Source organism: Protopterus annectens, chromosome 5.part0 (assembly GCF_019279795.1).
Source record: "Protopterus annectens isolate FY-2018-M chromosome 5.part0, PAN1.0, whole genome shotgun sequence".
In the NCBI taxonomy this organism is placed as follows: Eukaryota; Metazoa; Chordata; order Ceratodontiformes; family Protopteridae; genus Protopterus; species Protopterus annectens.
The window spans coordinates 1,626,692,763-1,626,716,746 of NC_056735.1; the positions used below are offsets into that span (position 1 = coordinate 1,626,692,763).

General features: G+C 35.2%; 1 protein-coding gene across 4 annotated transcripts in view; it reads right to left on the reverse strand.

Moving 5' to 3' along the window:
• The window catches only part of TIAM1 (TIAM Rac1 associated GEF 1), a 2,502,716-nt gene that overhangs the window by 2,160,240 nt on the left and 318,492 nt on the right, over positions 1-23,984 (reverse strand). For all 4 annotated transcript variants that reach the window (XM_044071404.1, XM_044071407.1, XM_044071408.1 and 1 more), the window contains one exon: positions 9,353-9,434. The gene's annotated coding sequence lies outside the window, so the exon portion shown is untranslated. The remainder of the gene's footprint in view (positions 1-9,352; positions 9,435-23,984) is intronic.

Sequence of the window (23,984 nt, forward strand, 5' to 3'; positions counted from 1 at the left end):
TGTGGTTTGACAGCTATTTTACTGCTGTTAAAACAGTGGCAGTTACGAAAAACATGGATGAAAAAAGATTTTCACAATCTGTTTCAATCCTGCCATGCAATGTGTAATTAAAATCTTTTTTTTCTTCTGTGTATTTCATTTCTCCATTCCAGTAATATGCAATGCAAAATGTCTGAAATGTATTATGAACCCCCACCCCCCAAAGTCACATCTCCAGTCAAAGTAGTGTAGTTCAGATATAGTACCCAGTTACCACAAATAAACACATAACTGTTAAAATAGGTTTCTCATCTGGTAAAATACAAAATACAGTGTCATAAGCTGTAATCAGATAAGTAATTAATGATAACTGTTGCTTTCTGGAATTAGTTTAAAACACAAACACACGTATATGCATATACTCATGCAAATCTGCAAAGAGGCACACACATTCACAGACTATTATATATCCATTTCTGAAATTACAATACGTGGGACATTCCACTATGCATAAACAAAAATGGCACTATTTTTAGTAAAAAAAAAAAACGAAACACCAAGAACCAAGCAAAAACATCTCTTAAATAAAAAAAAACATAAGAGTCTGACCCTCCACTGTGTACATTACAGAGAAACACTGGACTTTGCAGGTATGGGAGGTAGTACTGCGCCTCATATTTTCCATGGGCAGTCTTTTTTTTCCCTGTAATGCCTCCATTGGTATGCATTACTTCTTACACATAGACATTCCTAACTGGCATCTGTCAAGAACCTGTAGAAGACTAAGTTTTTCAGACAAAGACATGATCTCTACTACAGCGCTCTTTAACAGGCATGCCATCATTAAAGACCATCTTGGTCCAAAGAGATATCAAAAGTGTACTCTTGGGTTGTGAATTAGGGAAGTGCAGTAATATTTAATTAATCCATGTACTTACCACCCTTTTTAGTAATGTGTGTGTCTTAAGTATGTGCTGCCTTGTTTACTGAACTGTCATAGTTGGTTTTGTTAACCTTTCTGTGGTTGAGAACCCTTTTTCCTAGCTGCCATAGCACAATTATAAGAGTATTTTTGGATATTGGTAATTCCCTTGTTTCATTGCCTGTTATTTTCTCTCTGTTTCTTCCACTCTAAACACTCTGTCTTCTTTATTAGCTACAAACTTTCTCACAGCCCTTCCCAGTGTTTAGTAACACTTTCTTAGCTGTTTGTTTGGTGCTGTCCATCCTTTCTGCTCTTCCTGCCAGTGAAAGGTACTGTGTAAGAGTCTTGTAACTAATTTATGTCAGCTCTTTAATTGTTATGCATCCCCAGTCGAAATTATTGATTAGATCTGTATCACAGATTGCTCAAGCACTGTTAGGCTTTGAGGATTCCCTTGCTGTTCTGAAAATGCAATCTATCCTGTACAACACCAACATTTCTTTCTTTTAAATAAACACTGGAATAGAGTATAGTGCTGGGCAGGGTCCAACAAATAACTGCACGAGACATTTGTTGCTGCACCTCTATCTGCTTAATGGATTCAAAAGTTTTTGGCCATTTTAAACTGGGTATCTTGCTAGGGCTTCCAAAACTGAAATTTTACTTCACACCTACTTTAACTCTCACATGACAGGAGGTTGGAGAACTCCAGGGAGTGAATCAAAGTATTTAAAACCATTATATATGCTCAGCTCAGCTCAATCTCTTTCCCCATTTTGATTTAATCAAATAACTCTGTTTATTATTTTTTATTTCTCTCTGCTATTTCCTCTGGAACACAAAACTAGCCTGATATATCAATTTACCAGTGAATGTTCTTACTCACTGAGGGTGCGCAGGCTGATTACCTCACAGAGTATGTTTTCTGGCCTGCTCTGCTCCATTCCACCCTATTTCTTGGCCAGTCCCAGCTCCCTACATTTACTCTTTCCTATTCACACCCACATATAACTGCATAACACCCCCCCCCTTAAAGGCACACTTTCTAATTCCCACACTCAAACAAATATTAACATTCCTCCTACCTAGCAGTGTCACATTTTCAGCAATAACACAACACTAATACACTTTCTACATGCCTTTATCTTTCTCTTCTTTAAATCAAAATGTACTCCACTTCTGTCCCAACTACTCTCTTTTACTCCTACTAACACCCATTACTACCTTCCGTATTACTTACCTTGTCAGGTAATCCCCATTCAAACTTCCCCCTGTTCTAATTAATGCTCTGTGCTACATTTTCTTCATTCAAACCACCCCCTACATATCATTCATCGTCCCTCATTTACCTAGCCTACCACACTCAGTACTACAAGTCCCCCAGACCTGCTATAGTACACATTCATTGGCCAGCAGTCTGCTGCCACACTTGCCCAAATATCTCTGCAAGCTCCCACCAGTCACACTCCTGTTACTTCAAGACCATCTCCACTCCCCTACAACTTACTTAATGCACAAAACAAGTCAGATCAATGCCTTCATTACCTTACATATGACGACTTAGTGGCTATCACAGAATCGTGGGTCAAGGCCAACAATCCATCCTTACTCAACTTCTTCCTGTGGTACAACTACTTTTTTGACCAAAAATCAGGCTCAAGACAAGGAGGTGGGACTCTACTTCTGTTCAAATAATACTTAAACATCCAAATACTTGCTTAAAGAAACATGACTACAGGCACTTCCTCTAACTGGCTAATTATGCCCATTCTTAGCTCTTAGGATACTGCACTATGTCTCACTGTAGCATGTCTACCATATCCCTCTCCTGACTTTCCAAGCTAAATAAACTTGAAATGAAATAATTTTCTCTACAAACATTAAAAAATTCATAACACTTGGAAGACTTCAGTCCCTTTTCCAATGATCTGAAACACACACACACAGCTAGCATACACTCCACTTACCCTTCTCAGGCAAAGCAAACATCTGATGAAACATCCATTTGATAAATCGGACATTCACACAAACAATCCCGCAATGCTTCTGGCTGTCAGCTAAAGCAATGGCCAACCAAACACCCAACACTCAAACAAAAAAAAAAAAAAAATATATATATATATATATATATATATATATATATATATATATATATATGGGTCTACTTTGTTTCACTGAGAGCTCATTTCACTGAATTGCAATTCACCCTGACCAAATCGCTGAAAGCTCAAATTACTGAATCTCATTTCACTGTAGTACTGGCACTGTGTAGAGTACTGTAAGGCAAGCAAAAGGTATATGCCCTTTCCCCACTGTAGTGTGATCCTGTAGTTAGTATATATAGTTGGGGAGGCATAGCCCCCCACTTAGTTTGGGTATATACTGTCTTCTGGAAAGAGCTAGTCATTGGTGTTGTAAGTATGCATGTCTATGGTTTAAAATGTATTGTTTTGAAGCTTTTGGTGAAATACATTATAAAACCAAACTAGAAGGGGGGCTATGCCCACCCACACCCCCCAATGTGGGGGGCTGTGCCCCCCACCCCTACAACTATATATACTAACTCCAGGATCACACTACAGTGGGGAAAAGGGCATACACCTTTTATCTGCCTTACAGTACTCTACACAGTGCCAGTACTTCACTTCAGTGAAATGAGTTTTCAGTAGTTTAAGCTTTCAGCAATTTGATCAGGGTGAATTCAAATTCAGTGAAATGAACTTTCAATGAAACAAAGTAGACCCATATATATATATATATATATATATATATATATATATATATATATATATATATATATATATATATATATATATATATATATATATATATATATATATATACATACATATATATATATATATACATACATATATATATATATACATACATATATATATATATATATACATACATATATATATATATATATATATATATATACATATATATATATATATATATATATATATATATATATATATATATATATATATATATATATATTACACACACACACAGAATAACATGAACACCCCAAAATAAAAAAAAAAAATAAAATAAAAAAGTTATGGCATAAACTCAGATGTTCCTATTCATAGTATCATAGGACTGTTCTCAAAGCAGCGGATGCTTTCTCTTACTTCAACATGTAGTTTACTTTCATTACTGAGCTCAGTCTAGATGCATGGAAGTACCTTTTTCAGGAAAGACTGGAATAATCCTCATGAAAAGTCAGCTCACTTAAAACTACAGACCAACTCAAAAAAGCATCAAACAGATGTAAGGTAATTCTAGTGAGATGGTACGAGCCGGGGAAGTAAGCTGATTATTAACAATAACTACCAGCATTACTCCATCCTGTCTATGGTACACTTTGCCCACATTTAAAAAAAATTTGGTAACAGAAATTAAATCAGAAGAAATAGGGAACATTACTAAATTACTAAAAGTCCACTTCATTGTCCCAATTCCTTTGGCAGGCAACTGTACACAGCATGAAAGAAAAGCAAAAAGGTTATACGAGGAGTAAGCTACAACACATATTTGACAATGATGAGTTGTCTTTGCACTTTGTTGTACTTGTTAGAGGTCAAAATTCTTAGCAATGACTGAAACCCAAAGTCAGTATATATTCCATCTGATGCATTAAATAGTACATATTTAATCATATCAAACTAAGTACAGCTATATCTACAAAATTAAATTAGTTTAGATAGATGTGTCCAACCTGCACATGCCTCAGACCTCTTCCATCCCCAACTTCTAACTGCAGCATCGATATATGCATGCCCCAAAACACTTTTTTTGTTTTGTGCTTTTCACTCCCGTGACCTATAACTTTGTCAGTGTGCGCATGCACCAAAGCACCATTCTAGTTTTGATTTTTTTTTGAGCCAAAGAAGGATCTGTGTGTTCCCGCCATTATTTTGTGCCAAAGAATCAGTGTGTGTTCTCGCTGAAGAGTGACTCGTGTATGGATTTTCCATCATTGCCTTTGAAAGGGACAGCACTTACCTGTGTTAATAGCTAAGTACGGAGGGAGTGAATGAGTGAGTACATGCATGAAAGCAGAATGTTTGTGACTCGTGTATGGATTTTCCATCATTGCCTTTGAAAGGGACAGCACTTACCTGTGTTAATAGGTAAGTACGGAGGGAGTGAATGAGTGAGTACATGCATGAAAGCAGAATGTTTGTGCATGTCAAAGTAGAAGAGTATGTGTGTGTGTATGTGTGCATGACAGAGAGAGACACATGCACAAAGAGGCTAATGACAATCAATCCACCTACTGAACACAAATAAGTTATCTCACAAATATATCGTACATTAAAAGTACACTTTCATTAAATTGTGGCATTTCTGACAGAGTGTTGTATTGAATATGAAATCATACCTCTCAACTGTATGGATTTTCACTTAGCCTTTCAATTTGTGTCTTTTTCTTAGGAAATAAAATTAGTCATCCAAGGTAATGCAGTTCCAGGGAGTAAGAATGAGACAGCAGCTTAAGGTTAATGGGTCAGTAGTGGATTGACTTTGTGGGACTGTAGCATATAAAGTGGGTCTATATTAGATCACCGAGCGCTTAGGTGAGCGGTGGTTAATGACCCATGTAAAGATTACAAAACCGCTGTTCCAACAGCAAAAAAAAAAGAAAGCACATTAAAACATGAGATTAAGTGGGGGGCTTCAACCCCAAACCTCCTGCTGTGGGAGGCTGTGCCCCCCACCCCTACTTATATATACCAACTCTGAGACCGCACTACAGAGGCCAAGCAAATTCTTTCCCATGGAAAGAATTTGCTTATCCGCTCGATATTTTGCAGTTTTGTTTTGTCAGTTCGACCAAGCATTTGAAAACATGTCTTGGTCTGCTGATAGGAACCTTTTAAAGTTGAATTGTTTTTTTCTGACAAACAAAAAAGCACCCAGTACTGTTTTGTCATCGGTGGGTTCTAAGCAGTGGCAGATTGGACAACAATAAGTATAGCTCTGGTGGATCATCAATACTGGCAAATGAGGTGGGCCCAATGTCATTTTTTAAATGTTGTGGGTTTTAGTGTGTATGTGTGTGTTTGTGTGTTGTGAGGGCTGCAACTGTAAATGATTATTAAAGACAGAGACTTACGGACTGTGGAGAATGTTATTTGTTTCAAAACCTGATACTTGGTTACTAGGCATGCCAAAAGTAGATTTGTTAAGATATAGCTTCTTGCCATTTGCAGTGGATGGATATTTACATTTAATGGGCAATGCTAGCAGTATGAGTGTGGTACTGTAGGGATCTGTTGGATGCCAAGTCTACCACTGCCAATATCTTGTAAAGTGACCTGGAAATGGAGATTGGGATGTTACTGAAAAAAATACAGTAAGTGGGCTTAGAAATATAGTTTAATTAAACAAAGTGCACTTGCAATTTGCAAGCCATAATTTAATTTATTTCAGGTAGTCCAGATCCTGGTAGATTGTATCCAATTAGACTCAGTTAGGGAGAGCTATCATTCCTGGGAAATAAGCAGCCCTAGTTTCAGTGAAAGCTCTGTGGTTGTTTGCAGGTAGGAAGTTGCAGGATGTGGATGCAATGTGTTTTATGTATTATTTTTAATGCATTTGTCATTTCAAAGCATGGTTTTCATTGTTGCAAAAGAAGGCAGGATTGAATGAGCCATATAATGCTTACCTGACAATGATGGGATAGAAAGATTGTAAGTGATGTATAATGTTTGCAGCTACAGTTGTTTCAATGGTGTCTGTGATGCCTAACTCTTTTTGGGCCTGTGTCCCACTTTTATTTTTCTCTTTCTCCAGATTTATTGCTCTGAGGTTGAGAGGTTTGGTTCCATACTAAATCAGAAGGTTGTATTTACCTTGGAAGACTTTTCAGCATAATTACGAGAAACAGAGCCTTTTTAATATCTTTGCTTATTTCCAATATAAACTGCCATGTAACCATGCAAATAACTTTCTTATTAAACTACTTTAATTCTTTTGGAATTTACAAGTATGCTTCATTGGTTCGGACGTAAGCATAGAGCGCTAATGTGACAGCTCAGTAAACTGTCCGTCTGTGAATAACTTCTGCACAAATTAAAATGTCTGAATGTCAAATGTCTTTAGATTGGAGGGAAGTTATATGTTTACTCCAGTTTGTAGTATGATCTTAGAGAGTTTATAGATTTCTATTGATTTACTTTTTGCTGAGCAGTTGTTTGCGAATTTATTGATGGCCCTTTTGGTGGTGGGAAATAAGTTGGATGAATCCATCTCTAGTATGACTTTTTTTCAGATATTTTTACTTCCAGACAATTTCATTCAGTGAATGTGTGTCATGTGATTACTGAGGTTGCCTATTTTAGAAGTAGAGGTTCCTTTTGTGTGTGTGTGTGTGTGTGTGTGTGTGTGTGTGTGTGTGTGTAAGAGAGAGAGATTTAATATGTATACTGAATATATTTTTGCAAATGGAATTCTTAGTTAAATATGCCCCTCTTCTTGGGCAAGTAGACTTGAGTAACCAATATTAGATCTTAGCCATCCAGCTAGGAAAGTTTAGTATGTGGATTTTCCATCTGGTTTGCTGAAGGCTATGCTACTTACTCAAGGAGTACATTTATGGCTATCCATCCATTTGTCATGTTGCTGAACTACATTGTTTGATAATGAGAAGAACTTTTTACAGAAGTTGAAGTTTTTGTATCCAGAAACTGTACATACAGAGTGGCTTGTTTATGTTGCAGTGAAGGCTGTGATCTTTGTAGTGAGCATTTTAAGTATAATATAACCAGTATTTCTGAGGTGGAGGAAGTCTGTTAAGGCAGGATCTTTCTTAGCCTGGAAAGCAAGCCAGTGATGAAATTTATAGGGGCCAGTGAGAGGCAGAGGAGAGCAAGAAGCGTTTTAGTTTGTTTGGATAACTAAGTGAACTTAGTCCTTTGACCTTTTTTGTCAGAAATGGTTGTAGTCTTTCTTTTGGCAGGGTGTTTTGCTGAGGCACATGCCAAAAGGGGCTTTGCACTCAGTAATGGCTCTTATAAAGGAAGAATACAGGGATGTTATGACCACCTTGTCCCTGGATGAGATATCCTTACTAATGAGGTGGGCCATGTAAAAAGCTTTCCATACAACCGAGACAACATGGTGGTCAAAAGTTAGGTTTCTATCAACCTGGGTGTCCAAGCACCTCACAATTGATTAGTGCTTACAACATTGTTATTAATGTGATAATTTGTGGGGACATTACTCTCCTCAAAGAGGATGATGATGCATTTTGGCATTTAGCTTGAGGTCATGTTTCTGGCACCAGTCATTTGTTTGGGTGAGACCCTCTTGTAGCTTATTTAGAATTGTTTTATTAAGTCAGTAATGTGAATTCTTTACTTTATTGCAAATTTGTTGGCTTATTTTTGTGTATTATAGTATTATAGGGCTGCTAATGTTGACATTTTACATAGTTGGACTGCTGGAGTGGTTTTCCCAGTGAGAAATGCTAGTGCTGTAGTGAATATCTGTTTATTTGTAAAAAAAAAAATATATATATATATATATATATATATTAACTAAGATATTAAAGTTAACTGTTAGATTGTTAGATTAGAGAATTGAGAATTAGAATTAGAATTTTAAGGCAAATATTAGGCATTTATTACATTTATTCATTGTTCGAATACACTACAGTACAGCCAGGAGGTCGACTTTGGTCACCCATGGCAGCGAAAGACCTAACTACATGATATATTTTATATGCGGCCCCAAGACAATTTCTATTCACTCAATGTGGCCCTGGCAAGCCAAAAGGTTGGACACCCCTAGTTTAGAAGAAAGGCAGAACCCTAACAGAAGAAACATCCAATATAACTTTATCATTTGATGAACAAAGGCACCAACTACACCAGAAACAATGCAAAAACCAGTGACAAACATAGTTTACAAAAAACTTTTACAACATTCAGCTTTCAGAGCATTTAAAAACGGACATAAGAAAAACTTAACTAGATTTCTATATCATAAGTGCTACTGTTTCACAGTTCAGTTCTGAATTGTGTTTAGTGTTTTGATTCTTAAATCAATTTTACATGTGAACTATATTCCAACAACTGAAATGTCGAAACACAGTGGATGATTTGCCTTTTGTCTATATGCTTCATGGGTTTTATAAGTGTACTATACTGCATGATTGAAGAGAATACAACAATCCCAAAAACATAGACAGAAACAAAGTATTCTGAAGGGAAATTAAAATGTGCACAAACATTATGTAAGGCCCTTGAAGGCACTGCTGTATGTCAGTAGCCACGTGCTACAACTTATATAATGAACCCCTTTCTACTAGGAACAAAGAACAGAATATAATTCCGTGAACTACAACATTGTACTAAGTAAACCAAGCTTTTATTCCTGAAGCCGCATCTGATGCACAACCCCATCAAAGAAAACAAAATGAACAGTTACCGGAACTACTGTGTCCGTCAGCACCTGCCACTCCAAGATTCCATTATTGTCTGTCTTCAGTCCATGAACAGCAACCGACAACCTAGAGGGATGCAGCAATATAAAAGAATCCGTGGATTAACATAGGAAGACAAAAGGCAGGGTTTTTTCTAACAGGCACAATTTTTAGAGCTTGTCAGTGGCATTAAAAGAAGAAAAAAATTAACTGAGTGGTAAATGCTGACTAATGAATAGAGTGGCTTTATTGTTCTTCTACTGAAACTAAATAAGCTGGTTAAAAGCAATAGAAGATGATGAACTGCTAGCTTAAGACAGTTACATTTTCAAATGTAGAGGTCTGATAGGCAGCCTATTAACTGTGATTAATATGCAGAACAGAAGGATCTCAAGCACACTTTTGAGAGATTTCCACTGTTCTCTGATAATCACAACAGGCTTCTGAACAAGGATAAAAAAAGAGAAACTTGAAAAAAAAAAAGACTATCCAACTGAAAGATGCCTTTATGAATATGAAACTAGGAGAAAAAATACATGTCAGTGGCACTGCTTCCATGACAATACAAATGTAAGTTATTTGTTAATAAGGACAGGACAAAAATGCACTTGTCTCTGAGACAAGGTAAGCACACACAAAAGATTTGCACAGCATGCTGTTTTACTCAAACACCTACCTTTGATGACCAGAATACTTAAAGAAATTGAGACAGCTACTATGCAAACACATTAAAAACAGAACCAATCAAAATAGTTCATTACACATGATGTGTCTACAAAATCAGTCATTTATAACAACAAATGCATGAGTGACAATGCTGCAAAATTTGCTTGCATCTGTAACCTGTTAAGTGTAGGCACCAGAGTGCATATTTGTCAGTCACTGAGCATATAGCTAGTTCATTCATGCTGTAGTGGTACAATATCACAGTTTTTATAGTTTATAGCACTGTCACTCAGGGTTTAAGTACAAAATGGTAAAAGACCCACTGATACCAAATACACACTGCTTGGTACGCCAAGTCTGACAGTTTATTCACCTACCGGATACATCTCCTCAGTTGAAGAAAGTGTAATTTATATACAACTCTGCACATTTAGTAAATATATTGGTTTACTTTTAATTGATGTGCTTTTGTCTGGTTTAGTTTCCAAGAGATCAGCATACATGCTCAACTATCAAAAGAAATAAGCTGCAGAACTCCTAGTTCCTTCATAAATAAATGATAAATAACTGATAAATGATTTTACTGCATTATTGTCTTAATAAATGCAGAATCACCTGGATCCTGTTCCAGTGAAGAATTAATAATACACATCCTTTGTATTCAAAACTACTCATAAAAAAAATCTTCATATGAGAATGAATTAGGTGTGACTTCTGAACGATGGAGAACATAGGTAAATGCTAAAAACATTGCAGAATACATCTCTGGGGACTACTTAAATCTGCATATTCCTGCTATTCTCAACGATGCGGCAACTAAACTAGACATTTTATGAAGATGTTGGGAAAAATGAAAGGACCAAAAAAAAGGCAATAAACAGGATATTGAATTTGCCATCTCATAGCCTCAGAACTGTCCTATGTGGGGGCTTGGCCAAGATGCCCGTCTGATAGCAGCAGAAATCCATAGCTCTGCTTAGATTTTAATATCCTGACAGGAAATATACTTTAATTTTTAGAAAAATCTAACTAAAAGTATACTAAAAGTTTGGTTAACATACTTTTTATTATTTTCTAAAAATTAATGCATAGTCAAGAGTATTTTTTAATTATTCCTGTCAAGAAGTTTTCTACTGGAGATTTTAAGATGAGCAACTCGAAGAATCCACACCAGGAGAGTGCAGTAAAGAAAGAGCTACATCTTACAATAACAAACATCCAAGAACTGTCACTAAAAATGGACAAATTCGAAAACAAAATGGGGTACTTATGTATTATCGCAACCAGATTTTCGCAGTTGCGAATTTAGAATACTTCAGTACAAACGAGGCCACAAACAACTGTAAGGTGGTATTTAGGGTCTGGTTTTTATTTGTTGTGGACTAGCTTTGCATTACAGGGTCTGTGAAGGGGAAGACAAACATTTGAGGAAACCCAATTCCTGTTTTCAGAGTGCCTTACACACGCACACTTGAATTAGAATGACTGCTGTTGTTCTGACGAACAGATTCTTTTGACTGTGTGGAAGGAAGCCTTCAGAGAAGGCAAAGGCAGACCCTGTAATGATGGTTTTGGTCACTTTTTTTTTTTTGGGGGGGGGAGTACTATTTGTAATGACATCTTCAAGTCAAAATTAAAAAAAATTGCTAACAGCCACAAAGTACAAGAAGAAGCGCATTGTCCAGCAATAAGATGTTTTGGGAAGTGTTCTCACTACGTGTGTAATCATGAAAGTGAGTTTGAGTTTATCTGTATTTGTAAAGTATGGCCATGGGGACACTTTGGTAGCACCTTAACTGAAATTATTGACTGGAGTTTGTGTAACTCAGCAGCAATCCTTGCCCTTGACATATTTACAATCTCCTATTGTAGCAGGGTGTATTTGGTGACTTGCTTTTCCCGTAGCTCACATCGTCTTGACAAATGCAGGCACTGCAAAGCGAGCACCACTGTGTAGTTTCAGGAGCAAAGAGGTACAAACTCGCACCCTTTCTCCTCTTTGTGGCTCATACCCACATTGACAGAGTAATGTTTTCTTCTTCACAGTCCCCTTTATAGATTAAGCAACCTGTTTCCGCGCACACATACCAAATTATGGCAGTGCGGAAATCTGGTTGCGATAATACGCAAGTACCCAAAATGGATATTATCAAACAAGAATACAATAAACAACTGGAACGTCTAAATGGAATAGTAAAAAAACAATCTGAACAGATACTTGCCTTACAGGAAACAGTAACTGACCTAGATACTAGAGTGACAGAAATTGATCATCACAATGAATTTCTTCAGAAACAAAACACCAGGCTGATTGAGAAACTGGAAGACCTTGAAAGTATATCAAGGAGGAATAACATAAGAATATATGTAATTCCTGAGAAAGAAGAGGGTGCTAACATGATTCAATTCCTCAATAAGTGGTTTTCATCAGCACTAAACATGCCTGAATCCCTCTATTTTGGAACTGAGAGGGCTCATCAGTCCCTAGCAAATCCAGTTTCATCTCTGAGTTCATCTAACCCCAGGGTCTATAATAGTTAAATTTCTTTCCTTGCAAGACAAGGACTTAGTGCTGAAATCAGCTTGGACTAATTCCCCTATCAAGATGTGTGAAAAAGTTATTCATTTTGATAATGACTACACCTCTACAGTCATATCCAGAAGAAAGGAGTATGTTCCTCTAACTAAGTCCTTGAAAAAAAAACAATATTAAAGTTCAAATTCTTTTTCCAGCAAGAATAAAAATCATCTTGCCAGAAGGAAGGAAGATCTTTGACTCCCTACAAGAAGCAGTAGAATTTATCCAAAAGAAGAAAATACTGTCAGTCACAGAAGAAATGGAATGGTCATCCCAGAGTTTGAAGAGACAGGCAACAAAAAAATGGATGGTCTGTGAAGGAAGGAGCAAACAAAACTAAGAAACTAAAGGACAAATTAATAGATTCCTTCTAATTTCAAATGCTTTGTTTTATAAATAATAATATTTTTGATTCTGGAAAGTCTCTATGATGTAAGGTAATGTGAATCATTTTTACTATTAACTTTCTCTTTTCCTTTCTATATTTACTTCTGATTACATACAGTACTAAGTATTTACATAACATTCTCTCTCTCTTCTGTCTTCCTATTCCTTTTTTTTACCAATGTTCCTTTTTTCCCCATTATAATTACTTTACATACTTTTCCCTTTTAAATAACTACAAATTATGTATGTCTTCTAATGCTTCAGTAATAGTATAATTTGACTTAATACCAAAGTGCATTTTTCTAGTGGGTCATTGGTGGGGTAACAAGGTGTTTCTACCTAGATGTTTTACACTCTTTGTTTAGATACATTTAAACATTAATGCCGTACATTCATGGTGTTTTATAGATATCTAAATATACATTTTATATATATATATATATATATATATATATATATATATATATATATATATATATATACACACACACACACACACACACACACACACACACACACACACACACTAGGTTCCTTCTTTTTCCCTCTCTGGCCTGCTTAACTGGTGGGTAAATGATTGAAATGTTATAAAATGATTTTGGATTTGTGTTAGCTATTCTTACTTCTAAATAGCTGTTTTTACATGAAAAGGATATTTTTTTCATTATGTTGATGTTTTGTGAGGAAACTGGTGGTCTGTGATTGTTCTCATTGTGGAGATTAATGACATTCACTGACAAGGCAGCTTGAGTGTTTTGTTTTTTGTTTTTTTTTGCTTTCTATAAACTCTAAAAGCTTCAAGATCTGAATTTCCCACCGAAAATGCTTTTTTCTTCACTACAGACAACTTCTGTTGTGCATGAGCCTATTTAGATACTTTTTAACAAGTTTATGAAGCTGCAGCCTGAGGAAACAACAGTGATGACATCATTTGACCTTCTGAACTTGTTAAATGGTTGTACTTAGAAATCTTTCCTCTTGAAATTCTGTTATCCTTCACTAGATACTTTAACTGGTAAATAATTAGTTCTGATAAGTGTTTAACTCCTTTGAAAATGCCTGCGTTCTCTTACAGATGCATACATAGATTCAATTATGACACTATTAGTAACTAAATGACATCAAGTGAACTAGGAGCTGCATTAGAAAACTCATTATGCATATTAACATCAGACTTATGTTATATAAATAAACCTCTAGTAACTAAACAGAGGGTTGTGAGGCCCCCCTTTTTTCTCTCTCTGTCTCTCCCCCCTTCCTGATAAAAGACATCAACATACATATTTATTTATTTATTTATTTACATTTGTTGACCGGGAGTGTCCGACTGGACGTAGGTTCATTTTCAGCGGAGGCCTGGGGAGAAAAGCTCCACAGTTAAAATAAACAGACAGTAGTTACATTGGATTACATAGCGATTAACAATTTAACATAGCAATTAATTACAAACATATTTACACATCAACATAGTACATCAGTAGACAACTAGAATCTTTATCTGCGAAGTACATAACAGACATTAACAAATGTTACAATAAGAAGTTCCTGCTGTATAATAAGTACTGGGCTTATGAGCATCTGAGCTTGCTATAATCAAGGTAGGTAGTGGGGTGGAAAGAAAGATAGTGGTTGGATGGGGTGGGTGATATTAGAGTGGGAGTTGCAAGGGCATAGCCAGCATGTGCTTTTAGTAAAGTTTTAAAGTGGGTGCATGAGATATTGTTAATACATATGAGTAATATATGTATAATTGCATAATATAATAGTTATGTTGCAATAAGGGTTTTTATATATATATATATATATATATATATATATATATATATATATATATATATATATATGTATAGTCAACAGATCCTTACATGAAAAATGTTAGATAGATGACTGACAAAATGGTTAAATTATCTAATGTTTCTTAAAAGGTCTTGGAAATAATGACAATCTTCTTAACCTTCTGCTTCTAAATATTATACATACTTTGATCTGATGTGATCTTCTGACATATCTACGTATTAGAGGTACTATTATCATATGTGACATTCATACAGCTTCAGATATATTGGACACTTTCATTCTAATGTATATTTCATGGATTCAGACTTCTTTAGTTGCTTTCATAATGCTTTTCTTTTTTGTTTTTATATTACATTCTAAGCAAAGACGGATAATTTGTGTTGTCTGGTATTGGAAAGGTGGCGGATGGTTGGTTTAGTTAAGTTTTTAACTAAACCAGAAACTTTATGTTTCATGTATATGTTTGTAAATAGTTTTGCATTTTTGAAAGTAGTGCTTAAAACACGTTATACATCCATGATAAGTAAGTTTTCAGTAGATTTCAAGTCAACACGGAAGAAAGGTCTTTCAGTTAGTAATAACATACACATTATAGTCAATGGCTTATAAATGTTTATCATTAAATATTAGTGGTTTGAACAATAATGTCAAAAGAGTTGGTTTGCTTAAATATATCAAAATTGATACAGCCCAGATCATCTTTTTACAGGAAACCCATCTATTAAAAAAAATCTACAAAATTACACATTCAATGGCTATACCATTCTGGCTGATTCATGTTTTAAGACTAAGAGAAGGGCCACTCTTATTCTACGGAAAAATACTTACACTATGCCAAGAATTACAGAAACAATTTCAGATAAAGATGGGATGCTAAGCATGGTTATTTTGGAAATCAATAGGAAGTATTATACTTTGATTAATACATACTGGATACCAGGACTGAGTACTAAATATGTTGACAAATATCTGGACCCGATTACTTTAAATGCAAAAGGGGAAATTATGATGAATGAAACAAAATCCACGTCAGCAGAACCAGCAGCTGCTGGTTCTGCTGACGTGGATTTTGTTTCATTCATCTTAGTCTGTTTCAACTTCTGTTGCTTCAAAAGGGGAAATTATAGCAACAGGTGATTTTACCTGCCTATTATCAGGCAATGATACTTCTAAAAATGGTAAAATAAAGCTAACATCTCAAGCCAAGAAGTTGAATGACTTTATAAACCAGATGACCCTTAAAGATATACATGGTCTAAGAGAACATTATTCCTTATTCTATACTCACTATTCATATCGGTTTGGTACACAAACAAACACTGATAAGGTCTTTGCATCAAATAATATATACTCTAAATTAAGTGACGTCTCTATAATGACTTGTCCACTTTTGGACCTTAATGCTATAAACTTTACATTAACTACACATACAGATGATTTAAGATTTCTACAGAGAATTTCTGCTTACATACCTAAGTTAAATGACTTTAGGGAATGGATAAGGAAAAAAAATAGGCATGTTTATGGAAACAAATGATAATGGTGAAGTGACTTATACTATACTATGGGACACCTTTAAAATTTATACATATGGTAGAATAAAATCTTGGTACCTTAAAAAAAGGAGAGAGTGGGATAAAGAACTTTTAGACTTACAAAAAAACAGACAAGATAAAAATGGACGCAAAACCAAATAAACTGGCACATAACGAAATTACTAAGTTATGTCAAAAATACTTAGAAGTTCTGAATCATAAGGCAGCCATAAGCCTGGAAAAATTGAAATTACAATCTTATGCTGTAAATCCTAAATATCTACATAAAACAGTGATAAGATCCCAAAAAAATCAAAATCTTATTAATGAGATTAAATATAAACGTGATGGTTCAGTTAAGAGTAAATCTAACTTAATGGGCATATTAGAAGTGTTCAAAAACTACTATAAAGATATAAATAATAACGCACCACCTTTGGAGACAGATAATGTAATAAATACTTTTATTCAAGAAAATATAACTACTAAGGTGTCAATGCAACAAAATAATATATTAAATAAACAAATAACACTAACAGAAGTGAAAGAACAAATAACAAATATAAAAGATAATAAAGCTCCAGGACTGGATGGAATAATTCCTAAACTATATAAGATTTTTCCTGAATATATAATAAAGAAAATGATGAGTACCTGTACTATAGTTAAGCAAAAATTTATAACACTCCCATCGTGGAAACAATTATCGCCCCCATATTAAAATGTGGTAAGGACCCCAAATCTTGTGATTCATATAGGCCAATTTCGTTACTAAACACTGATTATAACATTTTCATGACAATATTAGCTAATAGGCTAAAGAAAATATTACCTAATCTAATACATAATGATCAGACAGGGTTCATTCTTCATAGAAAATTGCAAGATAACATTATTAAATTACTATAATTAATAGCCATAGCATGCAAATACAAAAAACAACTAACTAATATCAGCCTAGAAATACAAAAGGCTTTTGATTCTATTAGTTGGTCTTATCTACAAAGAATTCTGATGGATTCTGAATTCTCCTCAGACTTTGTCAACTTACTAATGAAAATGTATAGTGGGGCACAAGCTTATGTGAAAATCAGATCATGTCTATCCTCACCACTAGAAATCCTCAAGGGAACTAGATAAGGTTGTCCTTTGTCACCATTATTGTTTGCTCTTTCAATGGAACCTTTTGCTAAATATATCAGAAACAAGCAAAATATAAAAGGCTTTCAAATTAATAAGGACTATTGTCCTAAGATACAATAATTTGCTGATAATATGTTAACGTTGGGTGATACTTATGGTTCTTTACATGATGTTAAAAATACCTTACGCAAGTCTGAAAGAATTTCAGGGCTTAAATTTAATCACAGTAAATCCAAAAAATTACTAATTAACAAAAAGAACAACAAAAACGTAAGAGAGAATTGCCTGTTTAATTGGAAGAAATTATGTATTATAATATTTGGGTATACGTATAAAGAGCACATGGAAAGAGTCTGTTAAACTAAACTACAATAATGTAATAACCACCATTAGTGAACTAATCAAAAGATGGTATAAAATATTCTTCACAATGGAGGGGAGACTCTCTTTAATTAAAATGATAATGTTACCTAAAATTTTGTTTTATATACAGTCATTGATACTACCCCCCTCCCAAAAACTTACTTAAAAAATTAGATTCCATGCTACTTAAATTTTTATGGTTCCCCTTAAAACCTAGGACTGCATATAAATGGCACATTAGTGTTTGGAACAGTAATGGGATAGCATTCCCTAGCTTAGATCTTTAATACAAATCAGTTATAATTAATGTAAAAATACATTGGATCACACCTACCTTTATACCTGGCTGGAAAACAATACATGAGATTCATATAACTGATGTCAGAACTACAGAAAATCAATTTAAGGAACAATATGGAATAAGTAGAGTTCATTGGGTTTTACGTGAATTTTGTTTATTTAATAAGAAGTTTGATCATTTTTCTTATGGCATTAATCAAATATTTAATAACTTTAAAAATATAACTGATTGTAATTACAACATTAAACGATTTCTGTTTCTTATATTTCCTATAGCATACTCCCCTGATTGCCTAGATTCTTTCAACATCAATGCTATGCAAAAATTAAAGGAAAATAACTTGATATTCTGGCATCAGTTTTTTGAAAATAAGAGTATTAAATCACTAAACTCTCTTTTATGTAGTTTTGATAATAGTCAAGACAGTTGGTTGTTTATACCCGCATTACAGCTGTTTATAGAAAACAAAATGAGAGTATCAATCAACCTAGAGACTGAATCTATATCTAGTTTGATTCAGCTTTTTATTAGGTGTCTTGAAAAGACAGATAATCAAAAATAAAGTATATCACCTATCTATAAGATACTAAGAGAAGACACTCTAAAGCTTGACTCTGTTTGGAATTACTACGTAAAGATTAATGGAGAACAAATATCTGATGAATCCAAAAAATTGTTGTTGAATTCTACGTCTTCTTCATTATACTGGAGATTGTATACATGGAAATTTATAAACAGAAGTTTCTATACTCCACATAAAATAAATTTTATACTAAAAAACAGTGAAAGTAAATGTTGGAAATGTGATGAATTACTAGAGGCCAACTGGGTTCACATGTTCACTGAATGTAGAAACAGTGTTCAATACTGGAAAGACTTCAGATATTTTGTAAATGCTTTATGGTCTGATAACTGTCATATTTCTAACTCACTAATCCTATTCAATGTTCCTATACCTAATGTAATACCTAAATCTCAGATTCAGTTACTTTGGTCAATTCTTGCAATTGTCAGAAAAGTTATTACTTTGAAATGGAAAAGTAAACAAGATTTGATGTTTAAAGATTTTATTAATTTAGCAAAAGTTGCTTGAAAAAAGAACTACAAACCATTTGTTATAGAACTCATAACATTACTCATAAAAAATAGCAAGGCAAAAATTGGAAACCTTTTGAACAAATACTGATATCTTCTCATGGATAAAATGATAGTTTATCATGGATGAATGTAAAAATTGTAAATGGTTTTATTATTGCTTTATTGTATTTGTTATATGTACATTAGCGTATGTTTATAATGAAAACATGGGTGCCGGAACCATACAGCGAGGGGGGAAGGAGCCCCCCCACTTTTGCAGATCATCCATACCCGAATTACTTCTTTATTTGAATTATTTCCGTGCTTTAGCTGACGTCATTGCGTGCGCGATGACGTCAGCTCGTCAGGACTACCAGCCTGTCGGAGTTAAGCTCACAGCACACGTATTTCCAGCTGGCTTTAAATGCTTTTTGTGAGCTGCATCAGAGAAGGATTTATTTTTTCAGAAGCTGCTGCTTCTCTGAGGATGGAGTCTGGACTGGCTGTTGAGATTTACTGGGAGACGTATTTTCATAGTCAGTAAGCTGCTGGGTGAACACTGAGGTAGGTGTGTGTGTGTGTGTGTGTGTGTGTGTGTGTGTGTGTGTGTGTGTGTGTGTGTGTGTGTGTACACATCTGGTGGCTAGAGGTACTCAGGCTCAAACCCTGGACCTTGGATATAGGTAAAAAGAGCCTAAAGTCCCTAGCCGCCAACACTTGTGAATATATGCCTCACATTTTTGTTCTGTTCCTCTGGTTTTCAGGAGTGGTAAAACAAAACCTTTTAGTCTACCAATTTTCTATGGTTATAAAATAAGTATTTGAAATGTGTCCCTATTTTGGTGCTGTATTCCCCCATTATTGGCTTTGTTCTGTATTTTTGTGCTAAGAGGTTGAGAGCTATGGTGAGAAGTGAGAACTGAATTCACTAAATTATATGATAGTCATTTAAGTTTGTCTTCCTGTCTTTCAAGAAAACTGCTGGTTTAGCTTAGTGGTATGTTGCTCTGACTGTAGTGCAAAGGGCTCTGGGCCCAAGACTTGGCAGTGAAATTCATGGTGGTAAGACAACATTTTATGCAAGCAACTTAACAAAATTATACAAGCAATGTTTAAAATGTGTCCCTGATTTTTGGCCTTTTGCCCCCCCCCAATTGAAAATAAGTTCAAGAAGCTGTGCAACATGCCTATGGCTTACACTACTGTGATTCCGTATTTATATATTGCGTGTAGAAGTAGACTGTTATCATGGAAATGTTCTGAAAAGGGCCGTTTTGTCATTATTGGTGCATGCATTTTGCTTCACTGCCTACTGGAAAAATGTTCAAACAATACATTTAAAATGTAATTGTGTGGAAGTAGACTGTTATCATGAAAATGTTCTGAATAGGGCAGTTTTGTCATTATTGGTGCATGCATTTTGCTTCATTGCCTACTGGAAAAATGTTCAAACAATAAATTTAAAATGCAGTCGTGTGTGGAAGGAGACCTTTATGATGGAAATGTTCTGAATATGTCAGTTTTGTCATAATGCATTTTTGTTTCATTGCCTACTGGAAAAATGTTTAAACAATAAATTTAAAATGGGCTCTAACTTAAGTCTAACAAGTGTGTTGTATTATACAAGGGATATCATTTAATACAATCAGGAAGGTGAATCAAGGAATGCATGCATGTATGCATGGCCCTAAAAATGTGTTTGAAAACAGCCCAGAGGAGTGTGTGAAAGGCTCAAAATCATGGGCAAATTGTAAGATTTACTCTTGTTACCAAAGCAATGGATGAAGGTAAAACAGTTCACACCACATTACCTTGACCTGGCCAAGCCTTTTGACACAATCCCCTACTCAGGTGTGGTACAAAAGATGAATAATGTAGGAGCAAACACTTACATCACCAGCTGCATTGCCAACTTGGCTCACAGGATGTAGGAGGTCAAAACAGGGGAAGAGACCAGTCACCAATGGAGTCCCCCAGGGTTCAGAGCTGAGACTTTTTCTGTTTGGCATATACATCTCAAAAGTAAAAAGAAATACCAAAGAGTTTTGGCCAGCTACGTTTGAGATGACTGCAAACTAGGAAAAGTTATTGAATCCCCAAATGACTTAACCATCATGCAGGAAGGTTTGCCCCAAATAATAACTGGTGTCAAAATCATGACAATGCCCTCCGAGAACTGATCCAATTGTTTGGCATTTGGGAACTTGTGTGTACAGTGACCTAACTTTTGACCAACATGTGCCCAGAATCATAAAGCCTTTCTATATTGCACAGCTTATAAACAAACTCATTGTGACTAGATCTAGAGATGTTAGTGCCACCCTTCACAAAGCTCTCATTATATCAATAATTTTGTATAATGCCCACTTTGGCATGTATCTGTCCAGCCCCAAGCAACAATTGGAATACCTTCAGAGATACCTTACTAAAAGGATACAAGTCCTAAATAATAGGTCTTGCATGGACCACCTCAAAGATTTATTACTATACTCGGTATCCTACAGAGTGCTTAGAGGTGACATGTCTGGCATACAAAGCATCCTCTGCCATAATACAGATGGACCTACTGAACATCAGCAAGTCAAATGGCATCAGAAATACTCAGTCCAGGTAACTAAACTGAATGTTGTGGAGAGACGGATATATATCACATATATCTGGAACAGACTATCCATAAAAATAAACCAAATCTCATCCACCCATATTCAAATGCAACTTGGATCTAAGGATGGGTAATAGAAAATGTACTCCAAGATTTCCCCTCATGCCACTAATGGTTAGAGGCAGTTCCTAAATGCTGCATCCCTTACATGGCCCCCTCAAATTATCTATGGTATGATCACAGTTGTTCTCACTAGGGCTAATATACAATTATCAGCCATGGGGATAGCTAAGACCAATCAGAAAATGTTAATTCAAGCACCAACAGGGAATAGGCTAAGCTTAAATGTCCTCCAAGTGAACCTATGTTGTGGTAGCAAATAGTTATAAAAAAATTACCCTTTTTAGTTCACTAAGTGCCCCTGTCACACCCCCCCCCCCCCCAAGTCTTTAACTGCTTCCGGCACCTATTAATGAAAACAAAATAAAAATGTTTTTGAAAAAAAAAAAAAGAACTGTCCTATGTGATGGGAAGATAGAAGTCTCGTATGTCCAAACTACAGCAGAAAGACATCTCATTGCAGGAGTGACAAACAGCTCTGTACAGTCAGCATCTTCTTGTTTCTAGTTTTAAAGTTCATTTGCATTTCATAACAGTAAGACAAGACTCTAATTTTCCTTTCTTTGAAACATAAGAAAATTATGAATGCAATGTATCCCTTGTTTTGTCTCCAGAACTAGTATTAATGCCTAGACAAACACAAATTATTTTGATTAACAGCAAAAGAGCAAGAAAGCTATTATCTCTAGAAGAACAGGCCTAGGACCTGACAATGGCTTGCTGTAAAACTCTTGAGTACCCTTCTGACACCACCTTACTGACCTACTAGTAAAACCACTGGTACATTTAAAGGGTTAATATGCCTTGCCTTGAAATGCAAGGGACAAGTGGTGAGTTGGACAAGGATCTATCCTTTTGTGAAGGGGCATCAGACTTTGCATTATTCTCCTGTCCTTTCCTCTAACTGGTGCAGAACTTTCCAAGATGGTGCCCTAAAGAGAAACGTTTTATCACAGTAAGAAAACAGAATCTTAGGTTTCACATTATCAAGAAAATCTTAGGTTGTTAACTATGCCTGCCTCTTAATAACTGAACCAGAAGCAGCAGTTTAAAAACAGGCATTTATTTAAAAACAGGCATTTACTTTGCCAGATCTCCACTTAACCATTAAGTGAATCAGCGTTATCTGCAGCCTTGGTTAACTTTGACAGTCTCTCTAGAAGCCCGACTTTTGCAGATATTTATTTAGAGAATTATTATTATTTTTTTTTTGGAGGGGGCACTGCAAAACGTCCTTCATTAAATTAATCATGCCACTAACAGATAAATCATGCTCCGGAGGGAAAGCTGACAATAAATAACTATTTTTCAACATCTGTATTATAACCCATAATCAAAAAATGTGAATACAGTCTTCTACTTTACTCTCACTTTCTGATAATGGTGCTGGTTTTTCTCATTTTGTCTTTTTTGTGGCTTTCCCAAAAGTAGATTTTAGTTTTGACCTAAAACTGGAAGCACTATTTAGTGATATATTTAACATCCTACATGAGAGTGAAAATTATACACAAGAGTCAAGAAATTAAGTTTTTGTTGCCTACAAAAAATAGACCAGTGTCTTGAAGATCAACTAATGCAGGGTCAAATTAGTTTTGATACTTACAGTTTTCTTAAAAACACCACAACAACCATTCCAACCATTTTTGGCACCCCCAAAGTTTATAAAAATTAATTATCCTAAATCTTCCCCTTAGACTCATAGTGGCACTGGAAGGTTCCACACCTATCCCCTCTCAGTCACAGGGGACAGGTTATTGAAACCAGTGCAGGATTTAGTAATGCATTTGTTAACAGATTCATGGGACTTTTTGGGGAGACTGAAACCTGAACTTTGGGATGAGGAGGTTAAGTTTTTGATAGTCGATGTTTTGGACCTTTTTTTCAAGAACAAACCAGTCGAAAGGCTTTGAATTTCCACAAAGTCCTACTTGCATTTGATTTTTTTACTAGTGAAAACATTACATCCATTATGGACATGGGTATTATTCTAGGCAATAATTACATATTTTTTGAAGGTGAGATTTTTAAACAAATCAAAGGAGTGGCAATGGGTGCAGCTTGCGCTCCT